Source organism: Mesoplodon densirostris, chromosome 9, assembly GCF_025265405.1.
Source record: "Mesoplodon densirostris isolate mMesDen1 chromosome 9, mMesDen1 primary haplotype, whole genome shotgun sequence".
NCBI lineage: Eukaryota > Metazoa > Chordata > Mammalia > Artiodactyla > Ziphiidae > Mesoplodon > Mesoplodon densirostris.
In genome coordinates this window covers 85204362-85213055 of record NC_082669.1, presented here as the reverse complement: position 1 = coordinate 85213055, position 8694 = coordinate 85204362, and positions in this window count along the sequence as shown.

Below are 8694 nucleotides of genomic sequence, written 5' to 3'. Positions count from 1 at the left end.
TCCACTTCTGGGTATATACCCAAAGGAAATAAAAACAGGATGTCAATGAGATATATACACAATTATGTTTATTGAAGCATTATTCATAATGGACAAGATATGTAAACTAAAAAAATGCCCATCAGTGGATGAATGGATAAAAAATGTGGTACATATACACAGTGTAACACTATTTAGCCATGAGAAAAGAAGACATCTTTCCATTTGTGACAACATGGATGGACCTTGAGCGCATTATGCTAAGTGAGGTAAGTCAGATAGAAAAAGACAAGTACTGTATGATATCATTTATATGTGGAACCTAAAAAAGTGAAAGCTATAAAAAACAGTAAAATGGTGGTTACTAGAGGAAGGAGGTGGGGGACAGAGTGAAGGAGTTTAAGGGCACAGACTTGTAGCAAGTAGCAAATAAGCCATAAGGATCAGTATAACGATATGGACAATAATATTGTACTATAGGAAAAAAAGAAATGGTTACAAGTGAATAATAGATTGGTCAATTAAACATCTCTTTCCAGCTGACTAGTTTTATGAAACACAGTTGCTTTGTAATATTTTGCAGTAGAGGATGTTGTAGCAACCTGGTGTTGTAGCAAACAGTGGAGCTTTTGTAGTTCTCTTGTTACGTGATATTTCTTGGGATGAGTATTGTTGAAGTCATATAATTAGAAGTAATTGATGGAGAATGCATTAACATAATATATACACCCCAAAAATGTCTTCTCATACTTTACATTTGCTGGATGCTGAAGCACCAAAAAGTTGGATTGTTAAGTTGGAAGTGTCTGCAAACAATGTAGTACATCAGGATTCCTCCCGTAACATTAAAGTGGTAATGAATTTCACCCAACAAAATAGTCCAGGCCATATAGCAATGAGTAAAGGAAATATTGTCAGATAAGCCAGACATTATTTACTGCTTTCTGATTGTGAAATACAGTCATACAATCACCTTGGAAAGATAATTTCATTTCAATTTTGAACATTTAAAATTTCCAGAGATAAAGCTATCAGCAAGATAATATTAGATACTGAAGACAACTAAAAGAAAAATTTCTATATGTCATTACACATGAACAGAATCCTTCAATACCATTTTACAGGAGGTTTTCAGTGTATTATTTTGAACAACTACTAAAGGTATGGTGGCTGAGATATGACTGCACTTAGGTATATAAATTGTAAGGTTGATATGTTTAAAACTGTTCATGGATCAGTACTATTTTAAAGACAACGTTTGATGGCACTTGGATGGTCACATTTTGTTCATTAGAATTCTCTGTGAAGTCTGATTTTATTACAATAGCTATAAATAAAAGGTACAAGTTTTATGTTGCACTATGGGGTTCCTACTTACACAACTAATGAAAATGACTAAGTCATTCATATAAATAGAGGACAACTTGGACATGGTGCTCTGACAGATAAAGCTTTATATACAATTATTCACAAAGATTTTGTTTTCAATGAAGAGTCACACTTGAGTTCCTTGAATCAAATGGGTTATCATCTATAAAAGTGCTCTCCAGTAGAACTCTCTGTGATGACTAAAATGTTCTGTATCTGTGTTGTCCAGTATGGTAGCTACCAGCCATATGTGGCTCCTGAGCTCTTGAAATGTGGCTAGCATATCCGAGAAACTGACTTTTTAATTTAATTTATTTATGTTTAAATCTGAAGGAATTTACACTAACACAGTAACTGACATCAAAAACACCAGAGTAATGATAAAGCTGTATCCATGCATGATTATTGTATTACTTCACACTATCCAGCCTGGCCAATCATAGTTTAAGTATCTCACTGTCCTACAATTAGAAATTGGCCAAGAAATCCAGGTGAAAAAATTTGGATGTTATCTGGCTGGTGAAAGAATGAAGCATTATTATAAAGTCGGTTTCCTGCTGTAAGTCCTGTCAAAGCCCTAAATGATAAAAGTATAGGCATATAAAAGGCATTTCCTTAGTTATTACTTAATTCTTCTTCCCCATGATTTCTTAAATAATTATAGGGTAGAATTCACCACACCAACAAAGACAGCAACATTTCAGGGGTATGTTCTAGTGTATGAATTTATATATAAAATAAATATATACTAATATTTTATTAAAAGTGAAATAGAGGGGGCTTCCCTGGTGGCACAGTGGTTGAGAGAGTCTGCCTGCCGATGCAGGGGACGCAGGTTCATGCCCCCGTTCGGGAAGCTCCCACATGCCGCGCAGTGGCTGGGCCCGTGAGCCATGGCCGCTGAGCCTGCGCGTCCGGAGCCTGTGCTCCGCAGTGGGAGAGGCCACAACAGTGAGAGGCCTGCGTATCGCAAAAAAAAAAAAAATAATAATAATAAAAATAAAAGTGAAATAGAGGGAAAAACAATAATAGAAATGAAATGAAGGACCTAGGCAGTATGAAAATAGAACAGAAATATTTGAAATATAGCAATGAATTTCTACTGGAAAATATATCGGAGGAAATTTCTGAGAGATTAACACAACTAAAAGGATGAACAAATATGAAACATAGGCTAAGATAAAGATAGGTTACAGATTTTCTTGGAAATGATGCACACTCATCTAGAGTACAAGTTTTTTTTAACATCTTTATTGGAGTATAATTGCTTTACAATGGTGTATTAGTTTCTGCTGTATAACAAAATGAATCAGCTATACATATACATATATCCCCATATCTCCTCTCTCTTCTGTCTCCCTCCCACCCTCCCTATCCCACCCCTCTAGGTGGTCACAAAGCACCGAGCTGATCTCCCTGTGCTATGCGGCTGCTTCCCACTAGCTATCTATTTTACGTTTGGTAGTGTATATATGTCCATGCCACTCTCTCACTTCGTCCCAGCTTACCCTTCCCCCTCCCTGTGTCCTCAAGTCCATTCTCTATGTCTGCTTCTTTATTCCTGTCCTGCTGCTAGGTTCTTCAGAACCTTTTTTTTTTCTTTTTTAGATTCCATATATATGTGTTAGCAAACGGTATTTGTTTTTCTCTTTCTGACTTACTTCACTCTGTATGACAGACTCTAGGACCACCCACCTCAAATAACTCAATTTCGTTTCTTTTTATGGCTGAGTAACATTCCATTGTATATATGTGCCACCTCTTCTTTATCCATTCATCTGTCAATGGACACTTAGGTTGCTTCCATATCCTGGCTACTGTAAATAGAGCTGCAACGAACATTGTGGTACATGACTCTTTTTGAATTATGGTTTTCTCAGGGTATATGCCCAGTAGTGGGATTGCTGGGTCATATGGTAGTTGCATTTTTAGTTTTTTAAGGAACCTCCATACTGTTCTCCATAGTGGCTGTATCAATTTACATTCCCACCAACAGTGCAAGAGGGTTCCCTTTTCTCCACATCCTCCCCAGCATTTATTGTTTGTAGATTTTTTGATGATGGCCATTCTGACTGGTGTGAGGTGATACCTCACTGCAATTTTGATTTGCATTTCTCTAATGATTAGTGATGTTGAGCATTCTTTCATGTATTTGTTGGCAATCTGTATATCTTTGGAGAAATGTCTATTTAGGTCTTCTGCCCATTTTTGGATTGGGTTGTTTGTTTTTTGGATATTGAGCTGCATGAGCTGCTTGTAAATTTTAGAGATTAATCTTTTGTCAGTTGCTTCATTTGCAAATATTTCCTCCCATTCTGAGGGTTGTATTTTTGTCTTGTTTATGTTTTCCTTTGCTGTGCACAAGCTTTTAAGTTTCATTAGGTCCCATTTGTTTATTTTTGTTTTATTTCCATTTCTCTAGGAGGTGGGTCAAAAAGGATCTTGCTGTGATTTATGTCACAGAGTGTTCTGCCTATGTTTTCCTCTAAGGGTTTGATAGTGTCTGGCCTTACATTTAGGTCTTTAATCCATTTTGAGCTTATTTTTGTGTATGGTGTTAGGGAGTGATCTAATCTCATACTTTTACATGTCCCTATCCAGTTTTCCCAGCACCACTTATTGAAGAGACTGTCTTTTCTCCATTGTGTATTCTTGCCTCCTTTATCAAAGATAAGGTGACCATATGTGCGTGGGTTAATCTCTGCGCTTTCTATCCTGTTCCATTGATCTATATTTCTGTTTTTGTATAAGTACCATACTGTCTTGATTACTGTAGCTTTGTAGTATAGTCTGAAGTCAGGGAGCCTGATTCCTCCAGCTCCATTTTTCTTTCTCAGGGTTGCTTTGGCTTTTCAGGGTCTTCTGTGGTTCCATACAAATTTTGAAATTTTTTGTTCTAGTTCTGTGAAAAATGCCATTGGTATTTTGGTAGGGATTGCATTGAATCTGTAGATTGCTTTGGGTAGTAGAGTCATTTTCACAATGTTGATTATTCCAATCCAAGAACATGGTATATCTCTCCATCTGTTTGTATCATCTTTAATTTCTTTCATCAGTGTCTTATAGTTTTCTGCATACAGGTCTTTTGTCTCCTTAGGTAGGTTTATTCCTAGGTATTTTATTCTTTTTGTTGCAGTGGTAAATGGGAGTGTTTCCTTAATTTCTCTTTCAGATTTTTCATCATTAGTGTATAGGAATATAAGAGATTTCTGTGCATTAATTTTGTATCCTGCTGCTTTACCAAATTCATTGATTAGCTCTAGTAGTTTTCTGTTGGCATCTTTAGGATTCTCTATGTATAGTATCATGTCATCTGCAAACACTGACAGCTTTACTACTTCTTTTCTGATTTGGATTCCTTTTCTTTCTTTTTCTTCTCTGATTGCTGTGGCTAAAACTTCCAAAACTATGTTGAATAATAGTGGTGAGAGTGGACAACCTTGTCTTGTTCCTGATCTTAGAGGAAATGGTTTCTGTTTTTCACCATTGAGAACAATGTTGGCTGTGGATTTGTCATTTACAGCCTTTATTATGTTGAGGTAGGTTCCCTCTATGCCTACTTTCTGGAGAGTTTTTATCATAAATGGGTGCTGAATTTTGTCAAAAGCTTTTTCTGCATCTATTGAGATGATCATATGGTTTTTCTCCTTCAATTTGTTAATATGGTGTATCACGTTGATTGATTTGCATATATTGAAGAATCCTTGCTTTCCTGGGATAAACCCCACTTGATCATGGTGTATGATCCTTTTAATGTGCTGTTGGATTCTGTTTGCTAGTATTTTGTTGAGGATTTTTGCATCTATGTTCATCAGTGATATTGGCCTGTAGTTTTCTTTCTTTGTGACATCTTTGTCTGGTTTTGGTATCAGGGTGATGGTGGCCTCGTAGAATGAGTTTGGGAGTGTTTCTCCCTCTGCTCTATTTTGGAAGAGTTTCAGAAGGATAGGTGTTAGCTCTTCTCTAAATGTTTGATAGAATTCCCCTGTGAAGCCATCTGGTCCCAGGCTTGTGTTTGTTGGAAGATTTTTAGTCACAGTTTGATAGAATTCACCACTATACAATTTTTTAGATGCAGTTCAGAAGAAAAAAATGAAATGAATCAACATTTTAAAACAAGGAGGAGTTAACTAAGTTTGTTGTGGCAATTATTTCACGATGAATCAAACCTTTATGCCGTACCTCTGAAACTCATACAGTGATGTATGTTAATTATATCTCAATAAAACTGGAAAAAAAACAGAAGAGGGAATAAGCTACTATGAACAAGGATCAGTAGAAAAAATAAACAGCAAATCTAGACCCTCAGGGACCTAGATATAGTAACAATCAGAAATGGATTATAAAATAACTTATGAATAAAAGTTTAAGGAAATTAAAATATAAAGCCACCAAAATAAGAAAACAATAAGATTTAAAATAAGAAAGTAAATCTGAAGAACAAAGTAAATCAGAAATTCAAAAAAAATCACTGAAAGTGAAAGATCTAAAGAGATTATAAGAATTCAGCAAAGAGACACAAAGAGAAGGAAAAAAGGAAAGACAAGTTAGGATACAGGAAGGCTAGAATGAGAAAGAGTAGCATACACCTAATCAGAGTTCTTAAAGGATAAAAATGCAAGAATGGGAAGAAGTAATATTTGAAGAGATAGCAGTTGAGAATTCCAAAACTGAGGAAAGACATGAATTCTAAGGTTCAGAAAGCATTCCAGATCCCAGATCAATAAATAAAAATAAATCCAATCAAAAATTCCAATTCAAGATGTATTAGCTTACTTTGGGACTCCAAAGATAAAGAGAAGATAAAAAAAAAAACCTAGAGAGGAAAGGTAACTTACCTATAATGCAATGTCAGTTAGATTCACTGCAGGTGTCTCAGAAGCAACAATTAAAACCAGAAGATAATAAAGTACTGTCTTAATAAGGCTTGGAGAAAAGAACTATCCACTTAGAATTATATACTTGGCAAATTATCTCTCAAGATGAGAAAGAATTCTTGAAACAAAAACAGATTTATTACAACTACACATACTTAGAATGAAATGTTACCGAAAGAAGGTAAAAAAAATCTATCTCAAACTAAGTCATAGATACAAATAGGAATAAAAAGATTAGAAATTTTAAAACATGTGGGTTATCCACAAGTTATCAACCACAATAATGTCTAATTTGTGGGGTTAATAAACAACTAGATAAAACTTGTTTCTGGACAAAGTGTTACACTAGGAAGGAATTGTGTATAGTCATTGAAGCTCTATATGTTAAGTGTATGTTAAGAAGGTAGGCACTGATTATTTTTGACTTTGTAAATTAAACGTGCATTTTTTTAGATTACCAATTCAGAATGAAAATAGAGTATATAACATTCAAGTTAGTAATGTAGGCAAAAAATGCAATAAAAAATGCCACTAGAAGGCAAGAAAACAGGAAAGAAATGAAGGTTAAATATATCAGTACACATACATGTAAATGGATTAACCTTCGCTTCACTCCTACACACAGAGCTGAAAGATAGAGACTGCTGGGTCGTAGGTTGCCTACAGAAGATACGTATAAAGCATAAAGACAGAAAGTTGAATATACTTTTCAAGATGACCATGTAAATTCAGATATTTTCCTTTTTTTCCTCCTACAAACCATTCAAAAGCAATAAAGAGAATAAAAGCTAAAAATACAAATGCCAGAATATTTTTTGTAAAATTTGTCAGTAACGAAAATCTTAAACCCCTGGAGTGGTGAGAGGACTGGCAAAGCAGTAGCCAGAAGAAGAGTAGAAAGCAAGACCTCACATCTGCCAAGCTCAGAAAGTGGTAAAGAACACGTCCTGTCCTAAATGCTTTGTCTGCAGCGATTGAAATGTGCTACATGAACTATTTTATGACCTTTCTTTGATTTGCTTTTCTTCCAAGATGGAGGAGTCAAGGCTAAATCAGGAACCACATAATGAAGAAGACTCTTCTGTAGAAAGCAGAGTGGCCTCTCTAGCTGCAGTGGGAAAGCTGGTATTATAAAAATCCTACATTGTCCATGTCCATTGGGGGTCATAAAGAAAATTCTTGCTAACCTGAAACACTTCCCTTCCCTTCCCTCAAAAATGTGAGGTCTTTTGTTTAGAAATTATTAAAAATTTTAAGATGGTGACAGCAGAGCATTAAATTAAGCACGGAGCCCTCTGTGCAAAGGACCTTGTACAAGTGCACAGGGTGTGTGTCCATGAAGCCTGTTTCAATGGAATTCTCTTTCCCAGAAAAAAACTTGCCTCCTTAAAATATGAAATAAGGAAGAATCAGAAGAGGGTTTAATTGGAGATACTACAAGAAAATAGAAGGGAAGAGGAAAACAAATTCACAAAAGCAAAACACCAGAAAACGTTGCCATGAAACACTGGGAAATTGTCAAACTTTCACCATGAAAAATAGAAAACACTAAAAAAAGAGAGAGAACTTACTGAAGCATCTGCCTGTTTGCAGAAGAGTACTGAAAGAAATGATGAGACATCAGATGATGAGAACTGAATTGGCAGAATGCATGAAAACAGTAAAATAAAACACCATGTGAATCAGTGGTTCTCAAGCGTGGCCATACATTAGAACCACCCGTGGAACTCTTAAGTCATACCAGTGCCCCAAACCTGTGCCCATAGATTTTTCTTTAATTGTTCTGGGCTGGAGCCTGCTCAATGGTATATTTTAACATCTTCACAGATCATTGAATGGGCAGCCAGTATTTATAAACACACACAACCAAATGAAAAATTAGAAGGCAGGGAAAGAGATGATATAACAAAAAAATTAGGAGGCAAAGGAGAGAGAAAATGGGAGATGGTGTAAATGCAGCAAGTTCCTTATTTTTACTAGCTGAAGATAAAAGTATAAGACTGTAAAATCAATTAGTATAGGTATAACTATATTTTTCAGCACAAATGAGAAATAAGAAAGATATTAGGTATTAGAGGTAGCTAAAATCAGGTAGAGAAAGAAATGAGTTCAGATAAAATGGATTAGTATTTTTAGAAGGAAATTTAGAAATGTATTGACCAAAAATAAAGATAAATTTAATATATAAGTTACAATTATAAAGGTAACCCGTAGTACAGAATATAACACTTCTCAATTTTCAGAAGAAACATACATCAAAAACAAAGAAAACAAAGTGAATAATATTTTAAGATATACAAACGGAAGATATCAAATAATTTAATAAGACTAAGACTATTCATATCTGTTATATTGATAAATGTAAATTGTTTTAATTCACCTATTAAAATAAAAATAATTGTGCTTTTGATCACATAGAAAGCCCCAGCTCTATTTTATACATATATGTACGTATATATACACACATATA